Source organism: Lissotriton helveticus, chromosome 7, assembly GCF_964261635.1.
Source record: "Lissotriton helveticus chromosome 7, aLisHel1.1, whole genome shotgun sequence".
NCBI classification, from domain to species: domain Eukaryota; kingdom Metazoa; phylum Chordata; class Amphibia; order Caudata; family Salamandridae; genus Lissotriton; species Lissotriton helveticus.
Genome location: NC_136068.1, coordinates 1,179,478,407 through 1,179,491,221, shown reverse-complemented (window position 1 = coordinate 1,179,491,221; position 12,815 = coordinate 1,179,478,407). Strand labels below are relative to the sequence as shown.

Genomic DNA, 12,815 nt, shown 5'->3' with positions numbered 1-12,815 from the left:
AGAATACATTACATATGTATTTTTAGGTAAATGGATATGGAGTGATTTGTCCAGAATCAAAGGATGTTAAGTTCTGACCGGAGATCGAATAGTTTTCATTGCAGAGTGAATAGTTGCTTTGTACAAAAAAACATCATTAAGCATGAACTATTAAAAGTATCTAGTGTAAAGATTAAGCACGAATTGGATGGCATCAGTCAGATTGTTAAAAGTATTAGTAGCATAGCAGAATATTGATAGTACCATTAAAAAAATAGTTTTGCTCACCTTTACCCTAATAAATGCATTTATTGTTGTAAATGCTTAGGTAATGAGTGGATCTGCCTGTATAGTAGATTTTTGCCAAAGTACATCTAGGGTTGAGGTTGGTCCGGAGAAACATGGGAAATGATTGCAAATGTGGTAAACACCAGAGATTTCCATTCAGATAGAGACTTATAACTGCAGATTCCTCACCTTTTGAATATTCTCCAGGCATCTGACTGAATCCAGAAACTTTTCCAGCAGTACCTATGCATTCCTAAGTTTATTTCCAGATACCACCCCCGATAGGAAGTCTAAAGAGTAGAGACCTTTGGAAAGAGGATATTTTCTTCCACCAGTTTGTTCTGAGGTCCAACAATGCCAGTTCCCTGCTAAAATGCTATTACCACGCTCTTTGGGATTCGGTGGCTCAAGTCCTCCCAGTTGTCTATGAAGTCCCCTGACATGTCCTTACCCAATCTATAGAGGACAATTGTGATGCGGCCAAATTCACAATTTGTTGTGACCTAGATCTCACCAATCCAATTGGGCGCGCTATTGACACCAGTGGCACGCCTGGTTGCCTTCCACAAGTTTTTCATTTAATGTCCAGCTGTCGCTTATGAAAGTGCCCTTTGACAGGATTCCCCTCTATGAGGCCAAGGCAGATTCCTCTCTGAAGTGGTTGAAATAGAGCAGGGCTCATTGGGATTATCTGCCCCACTTCACCAGCTGCATCAGCCCTACTGTTCCTTTTGCCTTTTCGGCTTGGGTACCCCATACTGGCAGCCACTTCAGCCTCAGCAAGGTGCGCAGCAGTTTTGTGGCCAAGGCCGTGGCACCCTCTTATCTCCTGGTCAGGGTCAGTGAGCCAGTAAGCCTACTTCTATCCCTGCAGACCCTACTTGCCAAACCTCTTTAGCGTGCGCTTTGTCGAGCACAGCCAACCGGTAGCAGGCAGAATCCAACTATTCTTGCTGGGTTGGAAGGTCATAACATCAGACAGATGGGTCCTGCAGATTGTCCAGAAGGGCTACACCTTGCACCTCATAGCCACTCTACCACATCTTCCACCTACCCTGGACTGACCGGCAGATGTCCCATCTGTCTGTCTTGCATCTGGAAGATGCAGCCCTTTTCGTCAAAGGGGCTATTGAGAGGGTCCCTGCTCCAGAAGTGGATTGTGGTTGTTACTCCCACTACTTTCTAATGCCAAAGAAGGATGGAGGCCTTTCTCCTATTTTAGACATGTCCCCTCTCTTCACCAAATTAAGAATGTTCACCCTGTTCCACGTCTTTTCTGCTCTCTACCCTGTAGACTGGATGGTGGTGTTAAATCTACAGGTTGCCTAATTTCTATATCCCCGTTCTGCAGGCCTATCAGCACTACCTATAATAGCGGGACAGAAGTATGTTCAGTTCAATTTGCTCCCCTTCAGGCTCACTAATTCTCCTTAAATGATCACAAAAATGATGGTGATAGCAGCACACCTTCTGAGGTCATGGATCCCACTACCTCGACGACTTGCTGATAAAGTCGGGCTCCCCCCTGGCAGCTCCAGACTACAGCAAACCTTTTGTCATTGTTGGGGTTTACTATCACTGTGCCAGAGTCACACCGGACTCCTTCTTGGACACTTACCCTCATTGGAGGCCTTCTGGACACTGTTTGGTTTTTAGCCTTTCCCCTGGAGAGTCTAGGACGTTCATGCTGTGATCCAGATCTTTCAGCCTCTGTCATGGATTACAGTAAGGTTGACCCTGAATCTGCTGGGATGGATGGCCTCCTACATCCTGCTGGACACAACATCAAGTGGACCTATCTGGCTATTTCCAGACTTCGTAGGAGACTGCAAAAGATCTGTAGTGATGGCAGCTGGATCACAATCTGGTTACTGCTGTCAAACCCCTTTCCCTGCTCCACACAGAGTTGACAGTGGTGACCAAAGGGTCACTCCAGGGTTGGAGCGACCACCTGGGAGATGTGGAGATTAGAAGCCTGTGGCCTCTGGTGGATCCCTGGCCCATATGAGCCTTTTGGAGCTGAGGTCCATCCGCCTGGCGATAAAAGCCTTCCTTCCATCCATCTAGGGGAGGCTGAAACAAGTGCTAAAAGTCAGCACCACCACCATGTAGGGTGGCCCATCAAGGACGTTTTCCAGTGACTAACTACCTTTTAGGATCCTTGAATGCCTGGATGGACAGGCTCCCCAATTGATGGTGAGTAGATCAAACATTGCAATTGCATCCGGTGATGGCCTAAGATCTCTTTCGGGAATGAGGAAAACCTTAGCTTGAGCTATTCTGCACCGTAAAGAAGTTGTAGTGTCAGCAGTTCTGCACTTTGAAGTTTCCAAAGCGCCTTTCGCTAGGAGATGCGTTCTGCCTAGGGTGGAACTCTGGACGCCTGTCTGCTTTACCATCGATACCTCTTTTGCCCCATTCCGAAGATCGGTACCGATTAGTCCCAAGTCCGCCTAATGGGCACAGAGTGTGGTATCCAGAGCTCCTGGGCATGAGAATCTGTCTCTGATCAAATTGCCCCTCTGGATGAGCTTCTGTCATAGCAGTGGGGAAGGATTTTGCACCGGGGCCTTCGTAATCTCCATCTTGATGCTCTGAGATTGAGTGGCGACAGCTGAACACCGTCCACATTCTTTCAGAGGTGGTTGATGTCATTGTGGCAGCCAGACATCCCTCGACAAAAACTGAATACGCAGGTCATTGGGACAAATTTGTGGCTTGGTGCAGCACAAGGCGGATAGACCCTCTGCAGGGAAAGTTACCTAACCTTTTGTTGTTTGTTTTGTCCAACCATCACTGTACCTGCATTCTATGCTGTGCCTCACTCTTCTAAGGAGGAGAGACTTCATCTTTTGGTACTCAACCGAGCACTGAGCTTTTATATTGATAGTACCTGAGAATAACAGGTGGACCATCAGCTCTTTGTGGGGTTTGCTGAAGTGAGAAAAGCAAATGACATGCAGGAAAATACCATTTCCTGCTGGATCATGCACTGCATTACGTTCTGCTACCCATTAGCCAAGAAGCTGCCTTTGGAAGGACTTTGGGCTCATTCCAACAGGGCCAAAGCTGCTACCACTGTGTTGGCATGCGGAGTTCCTGTACTAGACATCTGCCAGGCTCCTACGTGAGCTACACTTCTTACATCCAAGAAGCACTACTGTCTGGGAAGCAAGGTTTCCAAAGAGCATTCCGCCTGCTCTGTCCTGTAGGGTTCTCTGGTTTGAGTCCATTCACTGACCAACCTCCAAATACAGAACTGCTTTGATATCTATTCAAAAGGTGTGGAATCAGCACTTAGAGGCCCCTATCAGAAAAACACGTTACTTTCCTCTGATAACACTTGAGACTCTATCTAACCTCAGATTCCTCACCTATCCTCTCCGTTCTGTGAATTGGACTCTATCCATTAATAAGATCTCAAGCCTAGGTATGTGCACACTAGTTCTAACAAATTTACTATTGGGGCTACGTGTCTGAGGAGGCAGATAGCTTTAAGAAGTAACTGACTAAAGCCTGCGGGAAGAGACAGCAAATGGGCCCTACATGTAATTTTCCAAGCAGAACGGTGTCCGTGTTGAACCGCACAGCACCACCTACTGGTGGGCAGAGATCCTGCTTAAATGGTTTCGTATCCAGTCTAACTCCTGGGAAATATTTAAAAGGTGAGGGATCTGCAGCTAGATAGTGTCTACCAGAAAGAACGTTTCCAAAGGTTAGTAACTTATTCATTTACACAACACTAAAAAATAGAATAGCATATTGGCATGAAATATGCTGTGCAGGGCATATCCTAGAAAGCACAAGCAATCGCTGTCTAGAAGGTGCAAAAAGCATAGAGAAGAGTCTCCACTTATCTCAGCATAGTCTAGTATGTATTGGTTTCCTCCGAGGAAAATCCCGAAAGAGATGAAAGCACCTCGGACATTGCTGCTTTGTCATTTTCTCAATTCATGACGTCCAGGACAGGTGGAGGTACCTGCCACTTGTTCACTGTCAAGGGATTGTTCGCTGTTGAGACACTCAACATGACCAAGACTAGTGATGTCAACACACGTCAATCAAGGCGCTCAATTTTTCTGCTTCATGTATAAAGATATTCAAGACCAGACAACTTCCATCAACCTTATGTTCAGAATACTCAAGGGCTTATTTTCCTTCCCTGTAACGGACCGGTCTAATTAGTAATACGTCTTCTCCACATTGATGTTCTCCTTTAAAGCTCTTTACATTAAGGTTACCAAATGATACTACAGGTACTCCGCGGATAGTGTCTCCGGCAGTGGTTTCTCCAGTGACTCTCAATACCTGCTCCTCATACTTCTGCTCCTTGGAGGTTTCTAGGTCCTCTTCTGCCAGTAGATGATGTTGTAGTGAAGTACCTTTCTGCCAAGGTCTTCATCCAGAAGGTCTTATGCTCCTCCTAAGCATGAGTCACATTGATCTTCATCTCTCAGATCAGGACACTCATATAGAAGATTACTTCCTCCTAAGGGTCATTGTACCTGAAAAGAAGCAGAATGGCATTCTCCTCTTCTTCGTCATCCTCTTTCAAAAAGTGATACTCATCAATTTTATCAGGCAAGAGTATTGCAAGTTAATGGCATAAATACTGTTCACAAGTCTTAGTCACTGGGGTTTCTAAATTGAATACACCTCCTCCGCCAGTAAAAGCATCAAGTTGTGTTCAGAATGCTACATTTAAATATCTGCATCACTGTGCTATCATCACGACCTGTGCTATCTTTAGTTCCAAGTCTACTGGGCCTGCAATGGACAGCTTCCTGATCCCTGCAAAGGGACAAAGATCGATTGTGCCTTTGGGACTATTATGTTTCCTAGAAGACCATGCTTTCCCGAAAGAGACCAGTAGTCAACAGCTAAACGGCTGTACTTTTTAAAACGTCGATAGTTATCCATACGTCTAAGTTACAGGGAAAATGGAAAGTAAACCTAATTGCCTATATATAAAGTTCATGTTTATATGGTAGATTTGTCAGGTAGGTTCCAAGAAAACAGGAGACTCGCAAAACACGAAATCCCCATGCATTTTCCATAGGCTTTTTTAAGAAGCGCTACCCCAAAAACTGCTGAACGGAAATATGCCAAACTTGCTGGACAGAGCCTTTTCATTGACGTGGCTGTCAGACTGCACACTTGGTTGATAACATCTGACTTTTCGGGGCATGTCCAAGCCTCGCTCATGGACATGCCCTTTGATGACACCCGTTTCTTTGGTAATACGGCAGACATGGTGCTGGAACGCTTTAAGGACTTGCGGGCTAAAACCACATGCCTGAGCCTCTTAGTGGTTGCACTTCACCATTCTGCCTTTTGCCCCTTTTGTGGCCACAGAGCGGTCTTTCAGCCTTGACAACCCTACCCCAGCCACCGCAAGTTCAGCAAACCTTTCACAGCCATGGTTCGTTCTGACCACATGGATCAGGCTGCTAGAGGTCAGGTCAGTTTATCACCCCAGCAGCTTCAGCCTCCAAACCCCTCCTAGTCTCGCCCTTCCAGACCATGGGCATGCAGTTGGTGTCAGGATCAGCCATCACTGGCAGACCATCACATCAGTCAATCAATAAGACATTTATTCAGCGCATAGCTACCTCCAACAGAGGTGTCCCGGCGCTAGCAGCGGATTCGACAGTAAGAGAAACGGGGGAAACTTAAGGTTGGCTGAAAAGCCACGTTTTCAGTGCTGTCCTAAATGCTGGTTCTGTCTCTGACTTAGGAAGGTGGTCAGACATGGAGTTCCAGAGTGACGTCGTTCTCACAGAGAAAGCTCAGTCGCCAATCCCAATCTGGAGTAGTTCCTGGTGATTAGATCTTAGAGCCCTAGTCTGACGTTATTTCTGGAGTCTCTGTCTCAGGTTATCCAGGCCCCTGTCCCCTCTCTAGTCAATGGACAGCTGTGAGAAGTTGGCCTGATATATGATGCTCACTAGTTCTAGTGATCACCTTGTATCAGTCCAAACAACCCTTATGGTGATTGGTTGTAAGTCAACCTTATAGACCAGCTATCCTAATGGTAGCATGGACAAAGTAGTCTTAGGCTAAACTCTTTTAGCATGTGAAGCCAGCTGTTTTACCACAATATAACCCCTTGAATACCAGATGAAAGGACACCACACAGGTTGTTATGAAAATAAACAATATATTTATTAATAACAAACACCTCTGAACTCTTTGAGGTCAGAGGGCTAAGCACATGACAATCTCTTAGGAAAAATACGTTCAAGTTGCACAAATTACAATGGTGCCCTGGGGCACGACAAACCATATACTAAGTAAGTGGAATGTGAAAGTCGATAGAAGGAATGGAGCTGTCCAGAGGCTAGAGGTTCGCTAGGACTACGCTATCTTCACCTTAGGTAAGTAATAGGAGGCCCACGGGACGCGTGTGCAGAGTGTGAACTCACACGCGAGATGCGTAACAACGTCTATGGACAGTACAGTTCAAGTAAAAGGTGAGTACGGACAATCCTGACTAGTTAGGACTAAAACGGCTGTGGAACTGGACACTAGGACAGTTAAACTACCCTTGAGCACCGGAATGCTCTCGTTACCTCACCTACGGGCTGCGGGTGCATAGGTGTCAAAGTGTGTCGGGTTCTCGCGTTGAAGTCAATGGAGCCTGGAGGAAAAGATGCTGCAGGCTTCCAGGAGGAAGATGTCCGGTACGATCCAAGGGTGGATCGGTGAAGAAGAGGACCTGAAAGCAGAGGGGACAATGTTCAAAGTCACTAGCCAGTGACTGGAGTGGAACCAGGAAGGAACCAGATGTCGTCGTCACGATCAGGTGAAGAGTGGACGCTTGTCTCTGCAGCCACGTGGACCAGGAGGTGTCTTCGACGACCAGGATAGAGGCACGGGCTGTCCCACGCAGGCTCCCGCTGTCGGCGGTGTTGGATCCGGAATCGGCGTCAACAGGCCTTGGCAAAGGCAACCCACGCGGTGAGTGGAAACGGCGTCTGGAGTGGACCAGGAGGGTCCGGGGTGCTCCTCTTTTGGAAGGGAGCAAGGGTCAGTCTGGAGCAACCAGACCAGCAGTGAAGGTTTCAAAGTTCGTCGTCTAGGAGGCCACTAGCCAGCCGGCAAGTGACAAGACAACGCGTCAAGCAGCAAACAAGCAGAAGGGCCCCACGCAGATCTCGTGGATGCTGGAGGGCTGGTCTTCGGTGCAGGAGCTGCTCGGGGCTGGGGCTTCTCAGTCCCCAAAGCACTTGGTCGAGTTTACCTCGGGAGTCGTGCTGAAAGCGAAGTACAGGTTCTTTCAAGATGGCCTGTCCCACGTGTCTCGTCGCACCCACGGATCTCAGCTGTGCTGCAGATGTAGGTAGAGGTCGAAGAGGTCTGGGAATCCGGGTCTCGTCGGGCTCTGAAGTCTGGATCCTCGAGGGAAGACGACAAAGGGAAGCCGCTGGACGCTTGATGGTGCCTGCTTGTGCAGGGTGGACACTCCTTGCCCACAAGGGAGATTCTTCAGTCTTCTGTGGAACAGAACGTCGAAGTCCAGAGTTTCGTCTTGTAAGTTGTTCAGGATAATCTAATTTGGAATGGGACCAGCTTCTACCTTTATTCTCCTAAAGGGGGCTGCACTACTGACTAGGTCCCTCCCCTGGGTGGGACCAGGAAGGGGGGTGGTTACACCCCCTCTCCTTTGTCCGGTTTCGCGCCAGAGCTGGGGCAGGGATTCCCCAACAACTGGTTTGAACCGGTGTATGCACAGGACACCTTGTGTGCCCCGGGCATGTCTCATTCCTTTCAGGCCTGTCCTACCCAATACACAAAATCCTGTCTGGGGTGGTGCTAGCACCTCCCAAGGCAGGAAACCCTTTGTCCAAGCCTCCCTCGCTGGAAGGACTCCCAGCAGCAGGAGGTCAGACTTGTGTCTGTGGTGGTGGCATCCATTTTGTGATGCCAAGGCTCGAGTTAACTTTAACCGGGGTTCACAGTTACATACATGTCATGTCCCTCTAGAAGGGTAGAATGCTACCCCCGTCGCCAGAATTGGCGAGGGGGTAGTATTCCAATTCGTATGACACCTTACTCGACATGTTTTGATAATGTTATACCAAAGTTAGCATTTAACCGCGAGGATTATAATGCACTTAAGAGTATATGGTATAGCGTTATCTTGGAACAGCTATCAGGACTTGGTTCCGCAAGCTGCAAACGGGCTCAGCTCATGCCAGAGCACCATCTCACATAATTCCAAGCACTCTGCCTTCAGGATTGATAAGGCCTTCCATAGGAGTGACTGATAGGAATATATGTGTCCATTTTAGGGTTAGATATAGGTATACTATATCTACAGCAAAGGGTGATTACACCACCTTGCCCCAGCTGTCGTGCAGCCAGTTGTGTCTGTTTAGTTGGCCAGCCAGGGGTGGCATAATACATGCTTCAGCCCCTGGAAGCCCTGGGTACACCTATGCCCTGGATACCTAAGGTATACTGTACAGGGACTGATAAGGTGGCCCAGTACCAATTGGTAAATGCACCTAAGGTACAATGGTTGTCAATTTAGAGAGATAACAGCTAGGCTGTGGGTCTGATTAGCAGGACCACAGCCAGGGAAAGTCGTAAACCAGTGAAGCAAAAAGCAAAAATCTGGGGTGACCATAGGATTGCAGACCCCACTCTCCTCCAGTGCCGTCTCCCACCTCCAGATTATGGCGTACCTTCTTGCTGGGGTTCACTATCAATGTGCCGAAGTCACACCTGACTTCCTTTCAGATGCTCCCTTGCATTGGAGTCATTCTGGGTGCAGTGCAGTTTTGGGTTCATCCTCCCTAACAGTGAGTCAAGAAACTTCAGGCTTTGATACTGATGTATCTAATGGAGACATCTAGCCGCAGATACCTTAACTTAGAATTCATTAACTTGGAATATCTTCAGGCATCAGACTGACTTTTTCCCCAGCAGTACCTCTGCACGCCAGGGGGCCGCTTCACCCAGCTACGTCCTGACGTAAATGGAAGTGACGCCAATAGAGCCATATAACACACAACCCCAACTGGGCGTGCTGATGTCTGTTTTCTTCTTTTCCGTGTCCTGACGCTGATCTGGAGAACCGGTTAACTTTGGCCTGTTTTTATATTTCAGGCTTTCTTGATGCCTTTTGGCGTCCGGGAACAGTGTGTGATGCCTTCGGGCTTCAAAGCGTGTGAATCATGTACGTGGCAGATGTCAGCAATGGACCCACACACGATCTGTATGTGGTGCTTGGGAGAGCACCACGACTTAGAAAAGTGCGCCGCCTGCCGCCGGCTGAAACCGAAGTCCCTGCGGGAACGGCGCATGAAATTGGTATCCACCCGGAGTCCTCACGCCGCCAGTCTCCTTCTTGTGCAGGGGGATCGGTTCGAGACAGGTTGCGGAGTCGTTCCCGCGGATGTCGCTTTCCTGCTGCAGGTAACCACAAGAAAAAGAAGCCTCTGAGGTCAACGACATCACGAGACGGCGGGCCCAAGGCTCCCGGTCTTCACCGGACAAGGGCCCTCTGGAGTCGATCCCCACTTACGTGCCATTTCCTGGAGATGGGGCAACTCGGCCCCAGATGGAGGCCTATTCTCGGGTCTTACTAGCCATCCCTGGGTCACCTCCTCTCCCTGGCATGCCTTAGGGCCCCATAGAGGCGGTAGGGGCTTAGATCAGAGCTTTGCCGGCGGGTTCACCCTCGGTCGAGCACCCCGAGTCAGGTTCCGAGGTCACTGCGACATCAGAACGCAGCCCAGAGGGGCAACCTACTCGCACGTTCAAGCCTTCCATGTCGTCGCCGCACAGCCCTGTGAGGCTCCCTGTGCCAACGCCAATTGAGGCTGCGGCGCAGTCCTTGACTCAGTCTACTTTGTCTTCTCCACAGGTTCCCACCTAGGTAGAGGTCATGTCAACGCTGGTCCGATGTCGGACAGATGTGGCTCCTTCGTGGCTCATGGACAACGAGCCTACGCCGTCTCCACTCCGACCGACGCCGGTGCCATCCCCGGACATTCCTCGGTTTGTGGAAGATGTGGAGGCAGAATCTGAGGAGGTAACTGTGGGTTTACCACCCCCAGGGTTGGTTTGCTGTCCTTCTTGGCGGGACCCCTTGAACTTGGAGGGCCTTGGATGTCCTCAGGCTATTGAGCCCCCTAGTTTTGGTGGCAGGATTAGCTCCATGCCGTCCCCTGCAGACTACCTGTTGTCGCCACCTCGAATGGCCACGGTGGCTAGTGTGGCTTTTACAAGGGCGGTTCGCAGGGTTCCGGACATTTTACATATGCAGCCTCCCTCAGTCTCCCTGCCCTCTGATCCCTTGCTGGATTTACTCCACCAGGGCACTGCGGAAGTGGAGCCCTTGTCGCCTTTTGGCGAGTTGTCGTACAAAGCTCATCTGAAAGAAACAGGTTAGTGTTAGATTCCTTACCTTAGAATATCCCCAGGCGTCAGAATGGATCCGGAAAGTTTTGCGTAGCAATACCCCTGCGCGTCGGTAGGCGTCATCTGCGACTCCGCATCCGTCGTTGGCGTTGTGGTCGCCGGGATGACGTCATTGGAGTCCTTAGACGCCGCCCTCGTTCTTCTTTTTACCATGCCAGAAAGCGCAGATCCGGGAAGAGCAGTACTCCTAGTCACTTTTTTACTAAACTTTTTGATCTCTTTTGGATCCTTCTCGAGTTGATAACTCGACTCGCGGTGCCGATAGGGATGCACGGTTCGACGATTGTCACTGCTTGATGTCCGTGACCGACCCCCACCGTCGGTGCCTTTACTGTCTCGGCCCGACCACGATGACAAGTCGTGGCCCCGACTGCCGGGCCTTGACCTCGAAGGCTAGGCGTCTCGGGCTCCGGCAGTCGGCCCCGCCCCGCTCGAGGTCCCAGTCCAGGAGGAGGTTGAGGGACCGGTCGCGGGGACACAGTCATCGTCGCTCGACGAGTCAACACCACTCCTCGGGCTCCAAGTCCTCAGGTAAGTCGAGGCACAAGAAGACGAAGAAGAGACAACGCTCTTCTGACTCCCCTCGGCGCTTCCGCGATGCGGCCGGGGGTTTGGGCGCTTGCATCCACGCCGCTCTGCCGGAGCCGCAAGCCCTGTGTGACTCCGGAGGTGATCAGCGCCTTCCTCACAGCCATGAGGTCGCGCTTCCCTCCTTTGGAACCCGCCGAGGCGCCTACGGGCCCGCGGGTCCGTCTGGGAGCCCAAGTGGGCCGGTGGCCCCGGCGCCGTCGGGTGCTTCGGCCCCGGCGCCGTAGACAACTCCAGTCCCGACGCCGCTGGGCTCCTCTGGATCCAGGCCTGGATCCGCGACGACAGGAGTCCACCTTACGACCCCTCCGCTGGCGCCGTCACCAAGGGTGTCTCCTCCGACACCGTCCCCGGACGACGTCGTCCCCGGCACGGATCCGGCATCGGACCAGCGCCACCCGGCCGTGGTTGCTATTCCCACTACTTTGTGGTACCCAAGAAGGGCAAGGGAGGCCTACGCCCTATATTGGGACCTACGGAGCGTCAACGGCTTCCTCCGGAAGGAGAAGTTCAAGATGCTGACTTTGGCACAGGTCCTAGCTGCCCTGGACCCAGAAGACTGGATGGTAGCGTTGGACTTGCAGGACACGTATTTCCACATCCCCGTCCTGCCGGTCGGCGCTACCTGCGGTTCACGGTAGGCCACGAGCACTTTCGGTTTACCGTGCTCCCCTTCGGCCTTACCAGCGCCCCACGGGTGTTCACGAAAGTGATGGCGGTGGTCGCAGCTCATCTGCGCAGATTAGGGGTTTCAGTCTGCCCCTATCTTGACGATTGGTTGTTGAAGGCGGGCTTGCCCCAGACAGTCGTCTCCCACCTCCAGACTACGGCCGACCTCCTGCACTGGCTGGGGTTCTCCATCAACGTGCCGAAGTCACACCTGTGCCCCTCTCAGAAGCTGCTTTTCATCGGAGCAGTTCTGGACACAGCGCAGTTTCGGGTCTATCCCCCCGAACAGCGTGTTCTGGATATTCAGGCTCTGATTCAGATCTTTCAGCCTTTATCCCGAGTCTCGGTCAGGTTGACGCTGCGGCTCCTGGGGCTGATGGCCTCCTGCATCCTTCTAGTGCATCACGCCAGGTGGCGGATGCGGGCTCTGCAGTGGGACCTGAAGTTTCAGTGGGCACAGCATCAGGGCAACCTGTCTGACCACGTCCGGATCTCGAAGGGCACTGCAAGACAGTTGCAGTGGTGGCTCACGAACCGCGATTGGGTCAGCGGCAGATCCCTCTCCCTACCCCAACTGGAGCATGTAGTGGTGACGGATGCGTACCTCCTGGGATGGGGGGCCACATGGGAGAGAGGGAGATCAGAGGCCTCTGGTCTCCGGCGGAGTCCCGGCTCCACATCAACCTTCTGGAGCTGCGGGCGATTCGGCTTGCACTGAAGGCATTCCTTCCCTCTGTCCGGGGAAGTGTAGTGCAGGTGTTCACAGACAACACCACCACCATGTGGTACTGCAACAAACAGGGCGGGGTGGGGTCGTGGACCATTTGTCAGGAGACTCTGCGCCTCTGGACATGGCTGGA

General features: G+C 51.0%; 1 protein-coding gene across 4 annotated transcripts in view; it reads left to right on the top strand.

The window, feature by feature from the left end:
• The window catches only part of HELZ (helicase with zinc finger), a 1,775,655-nt gene that overhangs the window by 1,058,318 nt on the left and 704,522 nt on the right, over positions 1-12,815 (top strand). The window lies entirely within an intron of this gene.